Raw genomic sequence first — 26,751 nt, 5'->3', positions numbered from 1 at the left:
GGGGGCACAGCAACAGGGGCACAGCAACTGGGGGGGCACAACTACAAGGGGCACAGCAACTGGGGGCACAATTACAGGGGTCACAACTACTAGGGGCACAGCGACTGGGGGCACAGCTATTGGGGTCAAAGCTACAAGGGGCACAGCGACTGGGGTCACAACTACTGGGGGCACAGCTACAGGGGCCACAGCGACTGGGGGCAAAGCTACAAGGGGCACTGCTACAAGGGGCACAGCTACAACGGGCACAGCTACAGGGGTCACAACTACTGGGGGCACAGCCACAAGGGGCAAAGCTACAGGGGGCACAGCAACTGGGGGCATAACTACAGGGGTCACAACTACTTGGGGCACTGCTACAGGGGGCAAAGCTACTAGGGGTACAGCTACTAGGCTCACAACTATTGGGGGAGCCTGCTCCATCATCCCAGTTAGCAGCAGCACTCTCCCCTGTCTGTGCTAACGTCCTCCCGCGTCAGCGAGGGCATAATATTCATTAATTTCTCTCTCTCGCTCTCTCTCTCTCTCTCTCTCTCTCTCCTCCTGTGGATTACTTTGTTTGTAAGTATAATTTTAATTTTTTACAGATACCGGCCCTATTGGATTCTACTGGACAAGTGGACGTGACCGGCGTGGGATGTAGGTAAGTAATCTCTCTCTCATTTTTACAGGAACCACCTATTGGATTCTACATGGACAAGTGGACGTGACCGGCGTGGGATGTAGGTAAGTATGTGTGAGTGTGTGTGTTTTAATAAATTTTTACTTTCACGGTGTGTGTGTTGTGTTTTTATTTGGGTATTTTTTGTTGTTGTAGAACTACAGGTACTAGCGGGCCCGTTATTTCCCCGAATGCTGGCACTTGAGGTTCTCCAAGTACCAGCAAGCGGGGGAGGCTTGCTGGGCCTTGTAGTTCCACAACAAAAAACAATATTCTTTTTCATACACACTTATGGCTATCAGCCTGGAACCCACCGCCCAGGGGTGCTGGGGACAGCCCGGGCTTCACCCCTGGCCCTTGGGTGCCTGGAGGGGGTGGACCTCTTGATTTAAGGGGTCCCCACTCCTCCAGGCAACCCCGGCCAGAGGTGACTAGTTGGGGGGGTAATGCCACGGCCTCAGGGACCTACATAAATGTGTCCCCTGGCTGTGGCATTATGTCCCTGGCTAGTGGAGCCCGGTGCTGGTTTTAAAAATACGAGGGACCCCTACATCTTTTGTCCCCTGTATTTTTAGAACCAGGACCGGTCTAAGAGCCCGGTGCTCTGTTGTCTAAATACGGGGAACCCCTGTCCAATTTTTTCCCAGTTTTTAAACAACCAGGACCGGCTCAAAGAGCCCGAGGCTGGTTACACTTAGGAGGGGGGACCTCACGCATTTTTTTTTTTTTACATTTTTTAACCCATTCAGACCCTTCTCCATTAAGTTAATGGAAGCCCTGGACAACAAAATTGCATTCATGTCCTCCTCCCACTCCCTTCCCAAACACTAATTTTTATTTTTTTTCTATAAAAATGTACAATATATCACAAGTATGATGAGCAGGCAGGCAGCAGGCATTGGCGGCATCGGACTGAGGTGCAAATTAGTGGCGGAGGGCTGGGTCAGTTGATGGTGGGCGAGTTTGTAAGCCATTGGCGGTGGCAGCAGGCATCGGCTCAGTGGCAGTAGCGGGCATTGGCTTGGCGGCGGTAGGGGTCATCGGCAGGATTCTGCGGACATTCTGGCTGTAGTGCCTCACCAGCCTCTGACCTCACCGCACGCCACTGGTTCAGACCTACTCAGAAACTGCACAAACTCTTTTTGTAGTGCTCGGCCGCACAAGCGTTCGCACACTTGCAAAGCAAAAATACACTCCCCCATAGGCGGCGACTATCTGTTTGCAGCGCTGCAAAAAAACGATCAACTCGGAATGACCCCCACAGAATCTGATTTATTGTAGATATTCTTTTTTACTGAAATTAATGTACAATGCTGCCATCTTGTGGAAGATAACGAATTCTAAATCAGCTTTCATGTTAACTAAACTTTGTGGTGCTCAGGTACATTTAGATTAGAGATGTGCGCCTGCCCATTTTTTGGGTTTTGGTTTTTCTTACTTTCATGTTTTGGTTTTGGATTGGTTTTGCTAAAACCGCCCTTCTGTGTTTTGGTTCTATTTTTTTTTCTTTTCTAAAAACAGCTAAAATCACAGAATTTGTTTTTGTTTTTTTGTTTTTTGTTCCTACAGTATTATTAACCTCAATAACTTTCATTTCCACTCATTTCCAGTCTATTCTGAACACCCCCAAATTGTTTTTATCCAGTTTAGGCAAAAGGTTGCACCGAGGTAGCTGGATGACTAAGCTAAGCGGCACAAACATGTGGCATATCTAGGAGTGGCACTGCAGTGGCAGACAGGATGGCAGTTTTATAAACTATGCCAAAAAAATGCTCCAAAGACCACATAATACATAGAAAAGAGGTGCAAGATGGAATTGTCCTTGAGCCCTCCCGCCCTGGGCCCTCCCGCCCACCGTTATGTTGTATATATTAAACAGGACATGCACAGTTTAACAAACCAATCATTTCAGCGACAGGCACCGTCACTTGTGGCTGAAATGATTGGTTTGTTTGGGCCCCCACAAAACATTTTTTTAGAAGGACTTCCTCCGTTAAGTAATTATTCTGAGGATGTTGATGATAAGGTTTAAATGAGATTATAATCTTGTACAATAAATTTCATGTCTTCGGCGCAAATGACGTAACGCGGAGGAGGTGCCTAGATGGTTAACATTCCTACGTCTACTAAATTTGGCCTCACAAATGGAGCAGATGCTTTCATAAACATTGTCAGGATTGGGGTAAAAATAATCTCACACCCAAAAGGTGGCTTTATTGGTATTATGCCCAGGCATCGCAATGGTTTTATTTTTATCATGGTTAACAACTGCAGCCACTGGTGGCTGACTTACACAAAGAACATCATCATCAACATCCTCACTGTCAGATAGTACACACATACAGTATCCCCCTCATCCTGTACCACTTCCACACACGAATCCTCAATTTGTATTGTGTCCTCCTCATCAGATTTATCACCCTCTTCATCAGATTCATCACCATCTTTACTTGATGAAATGGTGGGAGCAGGTGAAAGAAGCTTCTCTATGAGAACAGTGTGAGAAATGTCAGACTCACACATAGCTGACGTGGACACCCCAAAACATTCCTCAAGAATGTCTGATGGTTCTGTTTCTGAATGTGCAGTTTGTCTTACTGCCTCTGCAGCTAACTTTCCTTTTGATTTTTTTCTTTACCACTCTAAAAATAAATGATTTTACATAAACTGACTTAAGCCCTCTATGCCCCATGACATCTGCCTTAGCAGATGACATTGACGGACTTGCATTGTCAATGTCATGACTAGTGGCAGCAGCTTCAGCACTAGTAGTAACCTCCATTTTCATCAACACAAAGTGGAGTTGACCTTCACCGACAGCATTGCACAAATGAGTCAGAAATGTATATAATAATTACACACTGTGGTTGACCTTCGCCGACAGCGTCGCACAAATGAGTCAGAAATGTATATAATAATTACACACTGTGGTTGACTTTCCCGGCAGCCTCACACAAATGAGTCCGAAATGTATATAATAATTACACACTGCTGTTGACGTCACAGACAGTGTTGCACAAATGAGTCCAAAATGTATATAATAATTACACACTGTGGTTGGGTTCACCGACAGCATCGCACAAATGAGTCAGAAATCTCCTATATATTAGCCCAAGTCTGTGACTCTGTGCTGGCCGTAACGCTGGGCGGAGTCACAGGCACAGATCTGGGCGGCTGGATGCAGGCCAGGAACAGTCCCCTCCCTCTGTCCACCCATCCCCGCCCAGTCCCCTCCCCATCTCCGCCCCTTCCCCTCTCTCCCACCTCCCCGTACACTCCCTGCACCTGGTGACACTGCAGCCGAGGACTGTAAGCGGCGCTCTCACCGATGCCTGCCGCACAGTGTGGAGGAGAACCAACGCTGACAGCCGCACCCGCGGCACACACACCACCCAACACCTCCACCCGCCGCACACGGGCCGCGCCACCCACAGAATCCAGCCCACCCAACCATGGCACACGGGCCGCGGCATCCCGCACCCTCCCACCCGCGGCATCCACCCAACCCGCGGCACTCCCGCACCCTCCCCCACCCGCGGCACGCACCCCTCCCCCACCCGCGACACACACCCCTCCCCCACCCGCGACACCCCTCCCCACCCGCGGCACACACCCCTCACCCACCCGTGGCACGCAGCCCTCCCCCACCCGCGGCACGCACCCCTCCCCCACCCGCGACACGCACCCCTCCCCCACCCGCGGCACCCCTCCCTTACCCGCGGCACGCACCCCTCCCACACCCGCGACACGCACCCCTCCCCCACCCGCAGCACGCACCCCTCCCCTACCCATGGCACCCCTCCCCCACCCGTGGCACTCCCTCCCCCACCCGCGGCACTCCCGCCACTCCCCCACCCGCGCCACACATCCCTCCCCCACCTGCGGCACTCCCTCCCCCACCTGCAGCACCCCTCCCCCACCCCCGACAACCCCCCTCCCCCACCCCCGGTACTCCCGCCCCCACCCGCGGAATTCCCGCCCCCTCCCCCACCCCCGGCACACACCCCTCCCCCATCCGCGGCACTCCCACCCCCTCCCCCACCCGCGGCATTCCCGCCCCCTCCCCCACCCGCAGCACCCCTCCCCCACTCGCAGCACACACCCCTCCCCCACCCGCTGCACTCCCGCCCCCTCCCCCACCCGTAACACCCACACCCCGCAAAACCCCATGCCCCTCCCCCACCCGCACCACCCCCACCCCTATACCAACCTCTCCCCCCGCTACACCCTCCCCCCCACCCACCCCTCCCCCACCCGCAGCACCCCCCCACCTCCCCCACCCCACACCTACCTCTACCTACCCCCCCAGCACCCTCCACCCCACCCACAGCTCCCCCACCCGCGCCACACACCCCTCCCCCACCTGCGGCACTCCCTCCCCCACCTGCAGCACCCCTCCCCCACCCCCGGCAGACACCCCTCCCCCACCCCCGGTACTCCCACCCCCTCCCCCACCCGCGGCATTCCCGCCCCCTCCCCCACCCCCGGCACACACCCCTCCCCCACCCGCGGCACTCCCACCCCCTCCCCCACCCGCGGCATTCCCGCCCCCTCCCCCACCCACAGCACCCCTCCCCCACCCGCAGTACACACCCCTCCCCCACCCGCTGCACTCCCGCCCCCTCCCCCACCCGTAACACCCACACCCCGCAAAACCCCATGCCCCTCCCCCACCCGCACCACCCCCACCCCTATACCAACCTCTCCCCCCGCTACACCCTCCCCCCCCACCCACCCCTCCCCCACCCGCAGCACCCCCCCACCTCCCCCACCCCACACCTACCTCTACCTACCCCCCCCCCCCCCCCTCCTGCACCCTCCACCCCACCCACAGCATCCACCACATCCGCACCCCCCACCCCTCCCCCACCCACAGCACCCACCACATTCGCCCCCCACCCGCGGCACACACCCCTCCCCCACCCACGGCACTCCCGCCGCCTCCCGTAACACCCACAACCAGCAAAACCCACCGGTCCAACCCCAAAAACCCCGCACCAACCCCATACCTACCTCTCCCCCCTGCAACCCACCACCCTACCCGCGGCATCCACCACATACCCCCCCACCCGTGGCACACGCCTCTCCCCCACCTAAACACCCATGGCACCCACAGCATCCTCCACATCCGCCCCCCTCCCGCGGCACACGTCCCTCCCCCACCCGCGGCACTCCTGCCCCTTCCCCCACCCATAGCACCCACACCCTCAGCACCCCCACCCCTCCACCACCCGCAGCACTCCCTCCCCCAACCGCAACACCCCTTCCCCACCCGAGGCACCCACAGCACCCACCACATCCGTCCCTCACCCGCGGGACACGCCCCCTCCCCCACCCGTAGCACCTACAACCCACAACCCCCCCCCCTCCCCCACCGGCGGCACCCCTGCACCTCCCCCCCCTCCTACACCCACGCACCCTCCACCCCACCTGCGGCAACCCCGCACCACCCTTATACCCACTTCTCGCCCCTGCACCCTATAACCCACCCGCCCCTCCCCCACCCGTGGCACCCACAGCACCCACCACATCTGCTTCAGACGCCCCTCCCCCGCCCACTGCACCCCCACACCTCCCCCACCCCCATACCCCCCTCCAGCACCCTCCCCACCACCACACGTAGCACCTCGGACACCATCCGCAGCCGCTACAAGTGATTCCCTGAATCGCGGTGATCAGCGGCACGGATACGCACCTCCACCTCACTGAACCCACCCCCTTTCCAAACCCCCCCCACACACACACACTGGACTTCTGTGAGTATAGTTGCTACCAATGGACATTGGATTCATAAGAAACACTAATGCTGTGTCCATTATGTGTCTAAGCGACACTACCTGTGGCCATTGTGTATAAGTGGCGCTGCTACCTGTGGGGACTGTGTGTATAAACGCCACTGCTACCTGTGGCCACTGTGTGTATAAGCGCCTCTGTTACCTATGGGAATTGTGTCTAGAAGAGACGCTGCTACCGGGGGGTCATTGTGTGTATAAGCACCACTGCTACCTGTGGCCACTGTCTGTATAAGCGCCTCTGCTACCCGTGGCCACTGTGTGTATAAGCGCCTCTGCTACCTGTGGGCACTGTGTGTGTATAAGCGGCTCTGCTACCTGTGGTCACTGTGTGTATAATCAGCTCTGCTACCTGTGGTCACTGTGTGTGTATAAGCACCACTGCTACCTGTGGCCACTGTGTGTATAAGCGCCTCTGCTACCCGTGGCCCCTGTGTGTGTATAAGCGGCTCTGTTACCTGTGGTCACTGTGTGTATAAGCGGCTCTGCTACCTGTGGTCACTGTGTGCATAAGCGGCTCTGCTACCTGTGGCCACTACCTGTGGGCACCGTGTGTGTATAAGCGGCTCTGCTACCTGTGGTCACTGTGTGTATAAGCGGCTCTGCTACCTGTGGCCACTGTGTGTGTATAAGCGGCTCTGCTACCTGTGGTCACTGTGTGTATAAGCGCCTCTGCTACCTGTGGGCACTGTGTGTGTATAAGCGGCTCTGCTACCTGTGGTCACTGTGTGTATAAGCGGCTCTGCTACCTGTGGGCACTATGTGTGTATAAGCGGCTCTGCTACCTGTGGGCACTGTGTATATAAGCGGCTCTGCTACCTGTGGGCACTGTGTGTGTATAAGCGGCTCTGCTACCTGTGGGCACTGTGTGTATAAGCGCCTCTGCTACATGTGGGCACTGTGTGTATAAGCGCCTCTGCTACCTGTGGGCACTGTGTGTGTATAAGCGGCTCTGCTACCTGTGGCCACTGTATGTATAAGCGCCTCTGCTACATGTGGGCACTGTGTGTATAAGCGCCTCTGCTACCTGTGGGCACTGTGTGTGTATAAGCGGCTTTGCTACCTGTGGCCACTGTGTGTATAAGCGCCTCTGCTACCTGTGGGCACTGTGTGTGTATAAGCGCCTCTGCTACCTGTGGGCACTGTGTGTGTACAAGCGGCTCTGTTACCTGTGGGTATTGTGTGTATAAGCGGCTCTGCTACCTTTGGGTATTGTGTGTATAAGCTGCGCTGCTACCTCTGCCCACTGTGTGGATACACGTATCCATTACCTGTGGCCACTGTGTGTATAAGCTGCGCTGCTACCTGTGTCCATTGTGTGTATACGCGGCTCCATTACCTGTGCCCACTGTGTGTATAAGCTGCGCTGCATACACTAGCAGTATATACTACACTATGTTATTCATTGTGCCCTGTGGCCACTCTTCACGCCCTCACAAAGGCCTACGCCCCCTTGACAATCGCACGCCTTTCCCCCTTGCAATATTTACCCACTAGCATAAAATATTTGGCAGGTAATACTCCATATAATAACAATTATAGCACAGTTGAAGCCCGTGCAGGGGTTAACGGGTTGTAGCCTTTTGCAATGATATTTTGTTTTGTAACACCTTGCCTCTCTTTATCCTCTCCCTACCACCCTGCCTCTCCATATCCTTTACCCATCGCACAGCGTTTCTGTACATCCCCCCCCCCCCCTTTCCCTCTACGCCTCTCTCTTTTCTGTATGCCCTCTATATTGCTCTGCATTTCTGCATCTGTTCTCTACCGGCGTGCGTATGTTCAAAGGAGTGCAGGGGTTAACGGGGCATAGCCACAAACGACGGTGTGAAGAGCGCCCGTAGGGCGCGATGAATCGCCTAGTGTATATAATAATTACACACTGCTGTTGATGTCACAGACAGCATTGCACAAATGAGTCAGAAATGTATATAATAATTACACACTGTGGTTGACTTTCACCAACAGCATCACACAAATGAGTCAGAAATGTATATACTAATTACACACAGCAGTTGACCTTTGCCGACAGCGTCACACAAATGAGTCAGAAATGTATATATTAATAACATACTGTGGTTGACTTTACCGACAGCATCGCACAAATGAGTGATAAATGTATATAATAATTACACACTACTGTTGACATCACAGTGTTGCACAAATGAGTCAGAAATGTATATAATAATTATACACCCAGAAAGACTAAAAAAAAATCTCAATATGTATAGTTTGGAACAGAGAAGGGAAAGGGGGGACATGATAGAAACTTTCAAATATATCAAGGGTTTTAACAAAGTCCAGGAGGGAAACAGTCTCCAAATTAAAAGAAGCAATAGGACACAAGGACATGCACTGAGACTGGAGAGGGGGAGGTTCAGGGGAAAGTTGCTGTAAAATGACTTCACAGAAAGGGTAGTGGACAAGTGGAATAGCCTCCCATCAGAGGTGGTAGAGGCTAAGACAGTAGAGCAATTTAAACATGCATGGGATAGACATAAGGATATCCTTATAAAGAAATAAGGATCAAATAAGGATTCAGCTAAAAATATGGTAAAAAAAGGGACAGACTAGATGGGCCAAGTGGTTCTTATCTGCCATCAAATTCCATGTTTCTATGGTTGACCTTCACTGACAGCATTGCACAAATGAGTCAGAAATGTATATAATAATTACACACTGCTGTTGACCTTTTCTGACAGCGTCGCACAAATGAGTCAGAAATGTATATAATAATTACACACTGCGGTTGACTTCACCGACTGCATAGCACAAATGAGTCCGAAATGTATATAATAATTACACACTGCTGTAGACGTCACAGACAGCATTGCACAAATGAGTGAGAAATGTATATAACAATTATGACACACTGTGGTTGACCTTCACCGACAGCGTTACACAAATCAGTCATAAATGTATATTATAATTACGCACTGCGGTTGACTTCACCGACAGCATCACACAAATTAATCAGAAATGTATATAATAATTACACACTGCTGTTGACATCACAGACAGCGTTGCTCAAATTAGTCCAAAATGTATATAATAATTAAATACTGCGGTTGACTTCACCGACAGCGTAGCACAAATGAGTCAGAAATGTATATAATAATTACACACTGCGGTTGACTTCACCCACCGAGTCGCACAATACGTGTATGAGTAGGAAATAATATACTGTGGTCTGACCGGCAGTGTCACAGTACTTATGAAAATAAAATAAAAATTGTATGGTACACTGGGGTACAGCACAAACAAAAAAAATAAATAAAAAAAAATAGTTCTAGGCTTTTTGTTTTTAGCTTTCATTATTTTAATTTTACACTGGGGCAGAGCCCCTGGATGGATGGACAGATCACCCCTTTCAGATACAGTAGAGAGCACTCCTTTTTCAGATACAGCAGGCAAAGAGAGCACCCCTTTTTCAGGTACAGCGGACAGAGAGAGCACCCCTTTTTCAGATATAGCATACAAAGAGCACCCCTTTTTCAGATACAGCAGACAGAGAGAGCACCCCTTTTTCAGATACAGCAGACAGAGAGAGCAGCCCTGTAAGACGGGAAGTCTTGAGCCAGACTCAGATCCCGCCTCGGATTGCAAACTTTGGGGGAGTTCAGTTCCCGGGGAACCAAACCCGCTAATCTCTAATTTAGATACAAGTAGGACATTTATTGCATAAAATACACATTTTCATACTGAGCATAAAAAAATGCTTAAGTGCATATCCCTACGTAACTACATTGCTGTGACTTGGAGGCACCAGGCTTAGGGGGCACCGCCGCTGTTTAAGTAGATTCCAATGAGGACTAGCTGTTCGCATGTAAATCTGCTGAGAATGTCCTTCCTAAAATGGATGCAGCTTGCAGCCTCGGAGGAAACAGAGGTCTAGCGTCGGACAGGGAGCACAGCGCTACAGCATTACCCGGAAGTTCCGGGAGCACTTAACACTGGTGCCAACAACCATTACACTCCTGGCAACGAATATGACACCCAGAGCATGAAACCCCTGGCAACGAGAATTACACCCCTGGCAAAGAGCATTACAACCTTTGCCACAAGTATTAAACCCCTGACAACGACCATTACACCCAGAGCATGAAACCACGGGCAATGAGCATGACACCTCTAGCAATAAGCATGACACCCCTGACACTGAGCATTACACCGCTAACAACGAGCATGACACCCAGAGCATGGAACCCATGGCAACGAGCATGAAATCCCTGCCAACGAGCATGGTACCCAGAGCATGAATCCCCTGGCATTGAGCAGGTAATTTAAAAATAATGAGAAGCCTTACTGTGGGGCATAATGTATAATGGTCATTGTTTTGTGAGGCATAATGTATCACGGGTGTTGCAGTGTGTGGCATAATGTATAATGAGCAGTGCGGTGTGTTGCATAATGTGTCATAGGCATTTTGGTGTGTGGAATAATGTATATGGGGCATTGCAGTGTGTGAAATAATGTGTCATGGGCATTATGGTGTGTGGCATATTGTGCAATGGGCTTTACGGTGTGTGGCATAATGTGTAAGGGGCATTACGGTGTGTGCTATAATGTGTCACGGGCATTACGGTGTGTGGCATAATGTGTAACGACCATTACAGTGTGTGGTATAATGTATCATGGGCATTATAGTGTGTGGCACAATGTGAAAAGGGCAATGCAGTGTGTGGCATAATGTGTAAGGGGCATTACTTTAAGGAGGAAAAATGAACTGTACTGTTCCCCTGAACTGTTCTGTCTGGACCACTCAGAGTCATCTCACCCTAACACTTATATTCACTATTTTTTCACTACCTCCTATGTGTGTTATTTTATCCATGTATATTTCTTTCACATACTTTATATCTAATTTTAAAACACTTTCTACACTCAGTAACTACCTCTGCTTATCGTATACTTTATTACACCTCACTATTTTCAACTAGTGTGATACAGAGTAACATAGTTTCTGAGGTTGAAAAAAGACAATTTGTCCATCGAGTTCAACCTATTTGAGTCTCCTACGCTATATTAGTTCCAGGACTAATTTTAACTTTTTTTTTGCTAAAGTCGGCCGTTGTGTTTATTATTCTTTTTATAACTATAGCGTCTGATCTATGCACCATAGCCCTGTATATCATTATCCATAAGGAATGTATCTAGCCCATTCTTAAAAGTGTTGACCGAGTCCGCCATTACTACTCTCTCAGGCAGGGAATTCCAAACTCGTATTGTCCTTACTGTGAAAAACCCTTTTCGTCTTAATGTGCGGAACCTCCTCTCCTCTAACCTAAGCAGGTGTCCACGTGTTATCTGGTTCAATCTTACTAAAAACAGTTCCCCCGAAAGTTCTTTGTATTGCCCCTTTATATATTTATAAATGTTGATCATGTCCCCTCTTAGTTTCCTCTGGGGCGATTAGTGGCTGATTTGGGGGTGCCCTGAGCCCCAACGTGAACCCCAAACTGTTAGGGACTTGCTCGATAGAGGTGACCTTGACACGGTATGCAAGCCCATGTCATTGGCCAATTATATGCTAACAACCTCTTATTATATATTATATATTGTAATTTACAGTAATGATTGCATAGTGCATCTGCACCCACTCCTTCTCCTGTAGTACCATAAAATCTCAGCAGATAGCACCTCTCATTACAACCACTAGGATGTGCAGTCTAGACCCATTTCCTCTGTATGGAAAAATGACAAATAATGTAAGGGGCATGAATTAGGATTTTTATTTCCTGTGGTGGCCAACGTCTGGGCATGCAGGTTGCAAAACTGGGGTATAAGGTAGTCTTTTCCTGCAATGTCGCACCCCGTTCAGTGAGGCCACGCCCCCTTCTTGGAGCTTGCGTGCCTACTTCTTTATTTTTCTTATGGCAATGGGGGGACGGGGGGGGGGGGGGGGAACTTTTTTATGCAGTGGGGAGCCAAATTTACAGTTATATCACTGATTATAGGGAGTGATTCCGACTTGATCGTAGCTGTGCTAAATTTAGCACAGCTACGATCAGGAACACAAGCATGGGGGGGGGGGGGGATGCCCAGCACAGGGCTAGCCCACCCCGCATGTCATTCCATGCCCCGTCGCTGAAGTACAAAAGCATTGCACAGCGGCAATGGTTTTGTACTTCAGGGGTAGCTCCCGGCCAGCACAGCTTTTGCATGCTGGCCGGGAGCTACTCGTCGCTGCCCGGCTTGCAGCGGCTGCGTGTGATGTCACGCAGCCACTGCGGCCCGCCCCCCGCACGGTCCACCCGCGGCACGCACCCCTCCCCCACCCGCGACACGCACCCCTCCCCCACCCGCAGCACGCACCCCTCCCCTACCCATGGCACCCCTCCCCCACCCGCGGCACTCCCTCCCCCACCCGCGGCACTCCCGCCACTCCCCCACCCGCGCCACACATCCCTCCCCCACCAGCGGCACTCCCTCCCCCACCTGCAGCACCCCTCCCCCACCCCCGACACACCCCCCTCCCCCACCCCCGGTACTCCCGCCCCCACCCGCGGAATTCCCGCCCCCTCCCCCACCCCCGGCACACACCCCTCCCCCACCCGCGGCACTCCCACCCCCTCCCCACCCGCGGCATTCCCGCCCCCTCCCCCACCCGCAGCACCCCTCCCCCACTCGCAGCACACACCCCTCCCCCACCCGCTGCACTCCCGCCCCCTCCCCCACCCGTAACACCCACACCCCGCAAAACCCCATGCCCCTCCCCCACCCGCACCACCCCCACCCCTATACCAACCTCTCCCCCCGCTACACCCTCCCCCCCACCCACCCCTCCCCCACCCGCAGCACCCCCCCACCCCACACCTACCTCTACCTACCCCCCCAGCACCCTCCACCCCACCCACAGCTCCCCCACCCGCGCCACATACCCCTCCCCCACCTGCGGCACTCCCTCCCCCACCTGCAGCACCCCTCCCCCGGCACACACCCCTCCCCCACCCCCGGTACTCCCGCCCCCTCCCCCACCCGCGGCATTCCCGCCCCTCCCCCACCCCCGACACACACCCCTCCCCCACCCACGGCACTCCCACCCCCTCCCCCACCCGCGGCATTCCCGCCCCCTCCCCCACCCGCAGCACCCCTCCCCCACCCGCAGCACACACCCCTCCCCCACCCGCTGCACTCCCGCCCGCTCCCCCACCCGTAACACCCACACCCCGCAAAACCCCATGCCCCTCCCCCACCCGCACCACCCCCACCCCTATACCAACTTCTCCCCCCGCTACACCCTCCCCCCCACCCACCCCTCCCCCACCCGCAGCACCCCCCCACCTCCCCCACCCCACACCTACCTCTACCCCCCCCCCCCCTCCTGCACCCTCCACCCCACCCACAGCATCCACTACATCCGCACCCCCCACCCACAGCACCCACCACATTCGCCCCCCACCCGCGGCACACACCCCTCCCCCACCCACGGCACTCCCGCCGCCTCCCGTAACACCCACAACCAGCAAAACCCACCGGCCCAACCCCAAAAACCCCGCACCACCCCCATACCTACCTCTCCCCCCTGCAACCCACCACCCTACCCGCGGCATCCACCACATACCCCCCACCCGTGGCACACGCCCCTCCCCCACCTAAACACCCATGGCAGCCACAGCATCCTCCACATCCCCCTCCTCCCGCGGCACACGTCCCTCCCCCACCCGCGGCACTCCTGCCCCTTCCCCCACCCATAGCACCCACACCCTCAGCACCCCCACCCCTCCACCACCCGCAGCACTCCCTCCCCCAACCGCAACACCCCTTCCCCACCCGAGGCACCCACAGCACCCACCACATCCGTCCCTCACCCGCGGGACACGCCCCCTCCCCCACCCGTAGCACCTACAACCCACAACCCCCCCCCTCCCCCACCGGCGGCACCCCTGCACCTCCCCCCCCTCCTACACCCACGCACCCTCCACCCCACCTGCGGCAACCCCGCACCACCCTTATACCCACTTCTCGCCCCTGCACCCTACAACCCACCCGCCCCTCCCCCACCCGTGGCACCCACAGCACCCACCACATCTGCTTCAGACGCCCCTCCCCCGCCCACTGCACCCCCACACCTCCCCCACCCCCATACCCCCCTCCAGCACCCTCCCCACCACCACACGTAGCACCTCGGACACCATCCGCAGCCGCTACAAGTGATTCCCTGAATCGCGGTGATCAGCGGCACGGATACGCACCTCCACCTCACTGAACCCACCCCCTTTCCAAACCCCCCCCCACACACACACACTGGACTTCTGTGAGTATAGTTGCTACCAATGGACATTGGATTCATAAGAAACACTAATGCTGTGTCCATTATGTGTCTAAGCGACACTACCTGTGGCCATTGTGTATAAGTGGCGCTGCTACCTGTGGGGACTGTGTGTATAAACGCCACTGCTACCTGTGGCCACTGTGTGTATAAGCGCCTCTGTTACCTATGGGAATTGTGTCTAGAAGAGACGCTGCTACCGGGGGTCATTGTGTGTATAAGCACCACTGCTACCTGTGGCCACTGTCTGTATAAGCGCCTCTGCTACCCGTGGCCACTGTGTGTATAAGCGCCTCTGCTACCTGTGGGCACTGTGTGTGTATAAGCGGCTCTGCTACCTGTGGTCACTGTGTGTATAATCAGCTCTGCTACCTGTGGTCACTGTGTGTGTATAAGCACCACTGCTACCTGTGGCCACTGTGTGTATAAGCGCCTCTGCTACCCGTGGCCCCTGTGTGTGTATAAGCGGCTCTGTTACCTGTGGTCACTGTGTGTATAAGCGGCTCTGCTACCTGTGGTCACTGTGTGCATAAGCGGCTCTGCTACCTGTGGCCACTACCTGTGGGCACCGTGTGTGTATAAGCGGCTCTGCTACCTGTGGTCACTGTGTGTATAAGCGGCTCTGCTACCTGTGGCCACTGTGTGTGTATAAGCGGCTCTGCTACCTGTGGTCACTGTGTGTATAAGCGCCTCTGCTACCTGTGGGCACTGTGTGTGTATAAGCGGCTCTGCTACCTGTGGTCACTGTGTGTATAAGCGGCTCTGCTACCTGTGGGCACTATGTGTGTATAAGCGGCTCTGCTACCTGTGGGCACTGTGTATATAAGCGGCTCTGCTACCTGTGGGCACTGTGTGTGTATAAGCGGCTCTGCTACCTGTGGGCACTGTGTGTATAAGCGCCTCTGCTACATGTGGGCACTGTGTGTATAAGCGCCTCTGCTACCTGTGGGCACTGTGTGTGTATAAGCGGCTCTGCTACCTGTGGCCACTGTATGTATAAGCGCCTCTGCTACATGTGGGCACTGTGTGTATAAGCGCCTCTGCTACCTGTGGGCACTGTGTGTGTATAAGCGGCTTTGCTACCTGTGGGCACTGTGTGTATAAGCGGCTTTGCTACCTGTGGCCACTGTGTGTATAAGCGCCTCTGCTACCTGTGGGCACTGTGTGTGTATAAGCGCCTCTGCTACCTGTGGGCACTGTGTGTGTACAAGCGGCTCTGTTACCTGTGGGTATTGTGTGTATAAGCGGCTCTGCTACCTTTGGGTATTGTGTGTATAAGCTGCGCTGCTACCTCTGCCCACTGTGTGGATACACGTATCCATTACCTGTGGCCACTGTGTGTATAAGCTGCGCTGCTACCTGTGTCCATTGTGTGTATACGCGGCTCCATTACCTGTGCCCACTGTGTGTATAAGCTGCGCTGCATACACTAGCAGTATATACTACACTATGTTATTCATTGTGCCCTGCGGCCACTCTTCACGCCCTCACAAAGGCCTACGCCCCCTTGACAATCGCACGCCTTTCCCCCTTGCAATATTTACCCACTAGCATAAAATATTTGGCAGGTAATACTCCATATAATAACAATTATAGCACAGTTGAAGCCCGTGCAGGGGTTAACGGGTTGTAGCCTTTTGCAATGATATTTTGTTTTGTAACACCTTGCCTCTCTTTATCCTCTCCCTACCACCCTGCCTCTCCATATCCTTTACCCATCGCACAGCGTTTCTGTACATCCCCCCCCCCCTTTCCCTCTACGCCTCTCTCTTTTCTGTATGCCCTCTATATTGCTCTGCATTTCTGCATCTGTTCTCTACCGGCGTGCGTATGTTCAAAGGAGTGCAGGGGTTAACGGGGCATAGCCACAAACGACGGTGTGAAGAGCGCCCGTAGGGCGCGATGAATCGCCTAGTGTATATAATAATTACACACTGCTGTTGATGTCACAGACAGCATTGCACAAATGAGTCAGAAATGTATATAATAATTACACACTGTGGTTGACTTTCACCAACAGCATCACACAAATGAGTCAGAAATGTATATACTAATTACACACAGCAGTTGACCTTTGCCGACAGCGTCACACAAATGAGTCAGAAATGTATATATTAATAACATACTGTGGTTGACTTTACCGACAGCATCGCACAAATGAGTGATAAATGTATATAATAATTACACACTACTGTTGACATCACAGTGTTGCACAAATGAGTCAGAAATGTATATAATAATTATACACCCAGAAAGACTAAAAAAAAATCTCAATATGTATAGTTTGGAACAGAGAAGGGAAAGGGGGGACATGATAGAAACTTTCAAATATATCAAGGGTTTTAACAAAGTCCAGGTGTCACGATCCGGGTATCTGGACGCCATTTCTTACCTATCAGATGCCTCCTAAGGCTGGCTCAGCGCTCCAGGACCGGATCCCATCTGTCATCCTGATGTGCACATTCCCGCATCCTCTCCTGTCTCTCTGGACGCAGTCACAGTAACGCCTTATACATCTGGCATGGCGTCTCCCGCGGCCTCCGCCGCCGTCCCTGAGCTTCTGCATTCAGAGTGGCGATTACGCCAGCCGCGGCCTCCGCTGTGTCCGCGTGGTCGGATGTGCATCTGTCAGCCTGGCGTCTCCTGTCTCTGGTGGCCGGCGCCGCCATTGCTGTTTTCCAGACCACATGGATTGCAATCCAAACTTCCCTCCAAGTGTCTGCATGGGCGCAGCCATCTTGGATTCTGTCAGCTGATCATTCCTACCAATCCGTTGTCAGTATTATTAATTTGCATAATTGCCTAGCCAATGCCTTCCTTGCTGCAGGTATAAATAGGTTGTGCCTGAGCAAGGAAGGCGTCAGTGTTTTGGTTGTCAAACCTAGTTCCAGTTTGTCTCTCTCCTGTGATTGTCTTCCAGGTTCCAGTTCCTGTCTCCAGACTTCTGCTATAGAGACCCGCACCAGCATTCCATCTGCGGTGTAGCCTGACTCTCCGATCCATTCTGGACTCACCTGTTTCCAGCTTCAACAATCACCTGCTTCCAGCCCAGCTTCCAGCAGTGTACAGCTTCTCTTAAAGGGCCGGTGTACCAGCATTCCATCTGCGGTGTAGCCTGACTCTCCCATCCATTCTGGACTCACCTGTTTCCAGCTACAACAATCACCTGCTTCCAGCCCAGCTTCCAGCAGTGTACAGCTTCTCTTAAAGGGCCGGTGTCCTTTCTGCAGTTTACCTCTCTCCACCGGTATTATTATTTCTCCGTTCTCAAATTCTACATTTCATCCATATTGCATCGCTCTTAAGCCTCATTTATTATTTAACTGGTTCCAGCCAGTATCCACTCTGTGCCAACACCTGTCTGGTTCTAACCAGTACCCACAGCAGCATTTTATCTTCAGCAGTCCAGCTTTCCCTGGAACACCAGCTGGTACGACCCTGGGCTTTCTGCATTGCTACAGTTGAGCCTGGTAAGGACTTTCCAACTTGCAGATAATAAGAACTGTCTCATACCACCAGAGCTCTGTGGCCCCTGCCACCCTGTAGTACCCAGGAACTGTATTATTATTTCTCTGCTGATTTTTATGTTTCTTTACTGCTACTGTGATGCATGGAGTTTGTCATAAATAAACATCATTGACTTTTATTCCTGGTTGTCGTGGTCACGCCCTCGGGCAATTCTTCTATATGTCTAGGGGTCTGATACAACCTGCCAGGTTCCATTACACCTCAGCCCCTACAACTGAGGCTGCCTCCCGTCAGCTCAGGCCCTCAGTTGTGACAGTAAGCACTGACCTAATGAATCCAGCCGGAGACCAGGATCAAGCGGCTAGGCCAATGCAAGAACTGGCAGCCCGACTTGAACATCAGGAGGCTGCACAGGGCCACATCATCCGCTGTCTCCAGGATCTCTCTACTCGGCTGGATGGGATTCAGACAACCCTCCGTGGATCAGACGCGTCCGGTGCGTCAACCACAGTGACTCCAACTGTAACCCCACCCACCTTACCCGTTTCTGCTCCACGTCTTCATCTTCCAACGCCAGCAAAATTTGACGGATCTCCAAGATTCTGCAGGGGATTTCTCAACCAGTGTGAGATTCAGTTTGAGCTACAACCTGGCAATTTTCCCAGTGACCGTACAAAAATTGCCTACATCATCTCTCTTCTCAGTGGCTCAGCCCTTGACTGGGCATCACCGTTATGGGAGAGGTCCGACACCCTGCTATCTTCTTACACTGCATTCGTGTCAACATTCAGGCGCATCTTCGACGAGCCAGGCCGGGTAACTTCAGCTTCGTCTGAGACTCTCCATTTACGCCAGGGATCACGTACTGTAGGACAATATCTTATACAGTTCCAGATCCTGGCATCCGAACTGGCATGGAACGACGAGGCCCTGTATGCTGCATTCTGGCATGGTTTATCCGAGCGTATTAAAGATGAGTTAGCTACCAGAGACTTATCCTCCAAGTTAGATGAGCTAATCTCACTTTGTACGAAAGTTGACTTACGGTTCAGAGAGAGAGCAACTGAGCGTGGAAGATCATCTGCTCCAAAATCTTCTGCTCCTCCTCCTCGCCAACTGTCACCATCTAAAGATGAGCTCATGCAAATTGGTCGTTCCCGTTTAACTCCTGCTGAGCGCCGAAGACGTCTCTCCGAGTCTCTCTGTCTTTATTGTGCAGCTCCGTCTCACACCATTAATGCCTGTCCCAAACGTCCGGGACTCCAGACCCTAGCTCGCCAAGGAGAGGGCCGGCTAGGAGTAATGATCTCCTCTCCATCTCCTCAAGATTGTAATCTCCCAGTCTCGCTTCAAGTTGCTCAACGTTTTCAGAACGTCATTGCCCTCCTGGATTCCGGAGCAGCTGGGAACTTTATTACCGAAGCCTATGTTAAACGGTGGTCCCTACCCACCGAGAGACTTCCTTCCTCCTTTTCCTTAACTGCCGTGGATGGCAGTAAAATTTTTGATACAGTTATTGCTCTAAGGACTCTACCAGTTCGTCTGAGAGTGGGAGTTCTTCATTCCGAACTTATTTCACTTTTAGTGATTCCAAGAGCCACACATCCTGTGGTCCTGGGCCTTCCATGGCTCCGTCTTCACAATCCTACAATTGATTGGACGACTACGCAAATCCTGGCATGGGGTTCCTCCTGTGCTGAGACATGTTTGTTTAAAGTGTTGCCTGTCTGTTCTTCCTCCCCCAGGTCGTCTGATGTTCCACCTCCTCCATATCAAGATTTCACGGATGTGTTCAGTAAAGCTTCTGCTGATATCCTTCCTCCTCATAGAGAATAGGACTGCCCGATTGATCTCGTTCCAGGGAAGGTTCCACCTCGAGGCCGAACTTATCCGTTGTCTCTGCCCGAGACGCATTCTATGGAGGAATACATTAAAGAGAACCTAGCAAAGGGGTTCATTCGACCTTCTTCTTCTCCAGCCGGCGCAGGCTTCTTTTTTGTAAAAAAGAAGGATGGTGGTCTGCGGCCGTGCATCGACTACAGAGGTTTGAACGACATTACCATCAAGAACCGCTATCCTTTACCCCTGATTACTGAGCTCTTTGACAGAGTTAGCGGAGCTACCATCTTTACAAAGCTGGACTTGAGAGGTGCATACAATCTCATCCGGATCCGTGAGGGTGACGAGTGGAAGACCGCATATAACACCCGTGACGGACATTATGAGTACCTCGTCATGCCCTTCGGATTGAGCAATGCTCCAGCTGTCTTCCAGCATTTCGTCAATGAGATCTTCAGAGACATTCTATACCGTCATGTCGTGGTCTATCTAGATGATATCCTCATTTTTGCCAACAATTTAGAGGAACATCGTTTTTGGGTAAAGGAGGTTCTGTCCCGTCTCCGTGTCAATCATCTCTATTGCAAATTAGAGAAATGCGTCTTTGAAGTCAAGTCCATTCCGTTTCTAGGGTACATTGTGTCCGGTTCCGGACTAGAGATGGATCCTGAGAAACTACAAGCAATCCAGAATTGGCCGGTACCCTTAACCCTCAAAGGGGTCCAGAGGTTCTTAGGGTTCGCCAATTATTACCGAAAGTTTATACGAGACTTTTCCACCATTGTGGCGCCTATTACTGCTTTCACCAAGAAGGGTGCTAACCCGTCCAAGTGGTCTGAAGAAGCCATGCAAGCTTTTCATCTTTTAAAACAGAGGTTCATCTCTGCGCCTGTCCTGAAACAGCCTGACATCGACTCTCCTTTCATCTTAGAGGTGGATGCCTCCTCCGTTGGAGTAGGAGCGGTGTTATCTCAGAGGGCTAAAGATGGCCATTTACATCCTTGCAGTTTCTTCTCACGGAAGTTCTCCCCAGCGGAGCGCAACTATGCCATTGGCGACCAGGAGTTGCTAGCCATCAAGCTCGCTCTAGAGGAGTGGAGATATCTGTTGGAGGGAGCTTCTCATTCAATCACCATCCTTACAGACCACAAGAACCTTCTATATCTGAAAGGCGCACAATGTCTCAACCCTCGTCAGGCCAGATGGGCACTTTTCTTTTCCAGGTTCGACTTTAAACTCCAGTTCTGTCCGGGCTCTCAGAATCGCAAGGCCGATGCCCTTTCCCGCTCATGGGAGCAAGAAAATGAGTCAGAGTCTTCAGACAAGCATCCTATTATAAATCCGTTGGCATTCTCCACGGTAGGGATGGACTCTACGCCCCCATCAGGGAAAAGTTTTGTGAAACCGACACTAAGGAAGAAGCTCATGCATTGGGCCCATGCTTCCCGCTTTGCCGGACATACAGGTATCCAAAAAACCCTGGAGTTTATCTCTAGGTCCTATTGGTGGCCAACTCTGAAAAAGGACGTTTTGGAGTTTATTGCATCTTGCCCAAAGTGTGCTCAACATAAAGTATCCCGCCAGTCGCCTGCGGGGCAACTGGTTCCACTATCTGTTCCCCGTCGACCATGGACCCATTTGTCGATGGATTTTATTACAGATTTGCCCATGTGAGACAAGTTTAATACCATCTGGGTGGTAGTTGACCGGTTCACCAAGATGGCACACTTCATTCCTCTCACCGGTCTTCCGTCAGCTTCCAAGTTGGCTCAAGTGTTCATACAAGAGATCTTTCGACTCCACGGTCTTCCAGAAGAAATTATCTCAGATCGAGGAGTTCAAGTCACAGCCAAATTCTGGCGAAGTTTATGTCAAGTCCTCCAAGTCAAGCTAAAGTTTTCCACGGCTTACCATCCTCAGACCAATGGTCAAACTGAGAGGGTGAATCAGGACTTGGAGTCCTTCCTCCGCATCTATGTGTCCTCCTCTCAAGATGACTGGGTTCAATTACTTCCCTGGGCCGAGTTCTGTCATAACAACCAGTATCATTCTTCATCTTCTTCAACACCATTCTTCACCAACTTTGGATTCCACCCTAAAGTCCCTGAGTTCCAACCGCTTCCAGCAACTTCTGTTCCCGCAGTGGATATCACCTTGCATCAGTTTGCCAATATCTGGAAGAGCGTACGATCAGCTCTGCTCAAGGCATCGTTCAGGTACAAGAAGTTTGCGGATAAGAAGCGTCGAGCAGTTCCTGCTCTCAAGGTGGGTGATCAGGTATGGTTATCCACGAAGAATTTGAGGTTAAGAGTTCCCAGTATGAAGTTTGCACCTCGCTACATCGGTCCTTTTAAAATTGATCAAGTAGTCATCAATCCTGTTGCTTACAGACTCCAGTTGCCTCCCTTCTTAAAGATACCCAGGACATTCCATGTTTCCCTGTTGAAACCGCTAATCTTGAATCGGTTTCATTCCTCACTTCCTCCAACTCCGAAAGTCCAAACTCAACGAGGCGTTGAGTATGAAGTAGCCAAGATCCTGGACTCACGTCACCGTTACGGTCAACTTCAGTATCTTATTGACTGGAAGGGTTATGGCCCTGAGGAACGTTCATGGACCAATGCTTCTGATGTCCATGCTCCTGCCTTGGTCCGGAGATTCCATTCCAAGTTTCCTCAAAAGCCAAAGAAGTGTCCTGGGGCCACTCCTAAAGGGGGGGGTGCTGTCACGATCCGGGTATCTGGACGCCATTTCTTACCTATCAGATGCCTCCTAAGGCTGGCTCAGCGCTCCAGGACCGGATCCCATCTGTCATCCTGATGTGCACATTCCCGCATCCTCTCCTGTCTCTCTGGACGCAGTCACAGTAACGCCTTATACATCTGGCATGGCGTCTCCCGCGGCCTCCGCCGCCGTCCCTGAGCTTCTGCATTCAGAGTGGCGATTACGCCAGCCGCGGCCTCCGCTGTGTCCGCGTGGTCGGATGTGCATCTGTCAGCCTGGCGTCTCCTGTCTCTGGTGGCCGGCGCCGCCATTGCTGTTTTCCAGACCACATGGATTGCAATCCAAACTTCCCTCCAAGTGTCTGCATGGGCGCAGCCATCTTGGATTCTGTCAGCTGATCATTCCTACCAATCCGTTGTCAGTATTATTAATTTGCATAATTGCCTAGCCAATGCCTTCCTTGCTGCAGGTATAAATAGGTTGTGCCTGAGCAAGGAAGGCGTCAGTGCTTTGGTTGTCAAACCTAGTTCCAGTTTGTCTCTCTCCTGTGATTGTCTTCCAGGTTCCAGCTCCTGTCTCCAGACTTCTGCTATAGAGACCCGCACCAGCATTCCATCTGCGGTGTAGCCTGACTCTCCGATCCATTCTGGACTCACCTGTTTCCAGCTTCAACAATCACCTGCTTCCAGCCCAGCTTCCAGCAGTGTACAGCTTCTCTTAAAGGGCCGGTGTACCAGCATTCCATCTGCGGTGTAGCCTGACTCTCCGATCCATTCTGGACTCACCTGTTTCCAGCTACAACAATCACCTGCTTCCAGCCCAGCTTCCAGCAGTGTACAGCTTCTCTTAAAGGGCCGGTGTCCTTTCTGCAGTTTACCTCTCTCCACCGGTATTATTATTTCTCCGTTCTCAAATTCTACATTTCATCCATATTGCATCGCTCTTAAGCCTCATTTATTATTTAACTGGTTCCAGCCAGTATCCACTCTGTGCCAACACCTGTCTGGTTCTAACCAGTACCCACAGCAGCATTTTATCTTCAGCAGTCCAGCTTTCCCTGGAACACCAGCTGGTACGACCCTGGGCTTTCTGCATTGCTACAGTTGAGCCTGGTAAGGACTTCCCAACTTGCAGATAATAAGAACTGTCTCATACCACCAGAGCTCTGTGGCCCCTGCCACCCTGTAGTACCCAGGAACTGTATTATTATTTCTCTGCTGATTTTTATGTTTCTTTACTGCTACTGTGATGCATGGAGTTTGTCATAAATAAACATCATTGACTTTTATTCCTGGTTGTCGTGGTCACGCCCTCGGGCAATTCTTCTATATGTCTAGGGGTCTGATACAACCTGCCAGGTTCCATTACACCTCAGCCCCTACAACTGAGGCTGCCTCCCGTCAGCTCAGGCCCTCAGTTGTGACACCAGGAGGGAAACAGTCTCCAAATGAAAAGAAGCAATAGGACACAAGGACATGCACTGAGACTGGAGAGGGGGAGGTTCAGGGGAAAGTTGCTGTAAAATGACTTCACAGAAAGGGTAGTGGACAAGTGGAATAGCCTCCCATCAGAGGTGGTAGAGGCTAAGACAGTAGAGCAATTTAAACATGCATGGGATAGACATAAGGATATCCTTATAAAGAAATAAGGATCAAATAAGGATTCAGCTAAAAATATGGTAAAAAAAGGGACAGACTAGATGGGCCAAGTGGTTCTTATCTGCCATCAAATTCTATGTTTCTATGGTTGACCTTCACTGACAGCATTGCACAAATGAGTCAGAAATGTATATAATAATTACACACTGCTGTTGACCTTTTCTGACAGCGTCGCACAAATGAGTCAGAAATGTATATAATAATTACACACTGCGGTTGACTTCACCGACTGCATAGCACAAATGAGTCCGAAATGTATATAATAATTACACACTGCTGTAGACGTCACAGACAGCATTGCACAAATGAGTGAGAAATGTATATAACAATTATGACACACTGTGGTTGACCTTCACCGACAGCGTTACACAAATCAGTCATAAATGTATATTATAATTACGCACTGCGGTTGACTTCACCGACAGCATCACACAAATTAATCAGAAATGTATATAATAATTACACACTGCTGTTGACATCACAGACAGCGTTGCTCAAATTAGTCCAAAATGTATATAATAATTAAATACTGCGGTTGACTTCACCGACAGCGTAGCACAAATGAGTCAGAAATGTATATAATAATTACACACTGCGGTTGACTTCACCCACCGAGTCGCACAATACGTGTATGAGTAGGAAATAATATACTGTGGTCTGACCGGCAGTGTCACAGTACTTATGAAAATAAAATAAAAATTGTATGGTACACTGGGGTACAGCACAAACAAAAAATAAAATAAAAAAAAATAGTTCTAGGCTTTTTGTTTTTAGCTTTCATTATTTTAATTTTACACTGGGGCAGAGCCCCTGGATGGATGGACAGATCACCCCTTTCAGATACAGTAGAGAGCACTCCTTTTTCAGATACAGCAGGCAAAGAGAGCACCCCTTTTTCAGGTACAGCGGACAGAGAGAGCACCCCTTTTTCAGATATAGCATACAAAGAGCACCCCTTTTTCAGATACAGCAGACAGAGAGAGCACCCCTTTTTCAGATACAGCAGACAGAGAGAGCAGCCCTGTAAGGTGGGAAGTCTTGAGCCAGACTCAGATCCCGCCTCGGATTGCAAACTTTGGGGGAGTTCAGTTCCCGGGGAACCAAACCCGCTAATCTCTAATTTAGATACAAGTAGGACATTTATTGCATAAAATACACATTTTCATACTGAGCATAAAAAAATGCTTAAGTGCATATCCCTACGTAACTACATTGCTGTGACTTGGAGGCACCAGGCTTAGGGGGCACCGCCGCTGTTTAAGCAGATTCCAATGAGGACTAGCTGTTCGCATGTAAATCTGCTGAGAATGTCCTTCCTAAAATGGATGCAGCTTGCAGCCTCGGAGGAAACAGAGGTCTAGCGTCGGACAGGGAGCACAGCGCTACAGCATTACCCGGAAGTTCCGGGAGCACTTAACGCTGGTGCCAACAACCATTACACTCCTGGCAACGAATATGACACCCAGAGCATGAAACCCCTGGCAACGAGAATTACACCCCTGGCAAAGAGCATTACAACCTTTGCCACAAGTATTAAACCCCTGACAACGACCATTACACCCAGAGCATGAAACCACGGGCAATGAGCATGACACCTCTAGCAATAAGCATGACACCCCTGACACTGAGCATTACACCGCTAACAACGAGCATGACACCCAGAGCATGGAACCCATGGCAACGAGCATGAAATCCCTGCCAACGAGCATGGTACCCAGAGCATGAATCCCCTGGCATTGAGCAGGTAATTTAAAAGTAATGAGAAGCCTTACTGTGGGGCATAATGTATAATGGTCATTGTGTTGTGAGGCATAATGTATCACGGGTGTTGCAGTGTGTGGCATAATGTATAATGAGCAGTGCGGTGTGTTGCATAATGTGTCATAGGCATTTTGGTGTGTGGAATAATGTATATGGGGCATTGCAGTGTGTGAAATAATGTGTCATGGGCATTATGGTGTGTGGCATATTGTGTAATGGGCATTACGGTGTGTGGCATAATGTGTAAGGGGCATTACGGTGTGTGCTATAATGTGTCACGGGCATTACGGTGTGTGGCATAATGTGTAACGACCATTACAGTGTGTGGTATAATGTATCATGGGCATTATAGTGTGTGGCACAATGTGAAAAGGGCAATGCAGTGTGTGGCATAATGTGTAAGGGGCATTACTATAAGAAGGAAAAATGAACTGTACTGTTCCCCTGAATTGTTCTGTCTGGACCACTCAGAGTCATCTCACCCTAACACTTATATTCACTATTTTTTCACTACCTCCTATGTGTGTTATTTTATCCATGTATATTTCTTTCACATACTTTATATCTAATTTTAAA

This window comes from Pseudophryne corroboree, chromosome 4 (assembly GCF_028390025.1).
Source record: "Pseudophryne corroboree isolate aPseCor3 chromosome 4, aPseCor3.hap2, whole genome shotgun sequence".
Classification (NCBI taxonomy): domain Eukaryota; kingdom Metazoa; phylum Chordata; class Amphibia; order Anura; family Myobatrachidae; genus Pseudophryne; species Pseudophryne corroboree.
The sequence above is the reverse complement of the archived record's forward strand: the minus strand, read 5'-3'. Positions refer to the sequence as shown.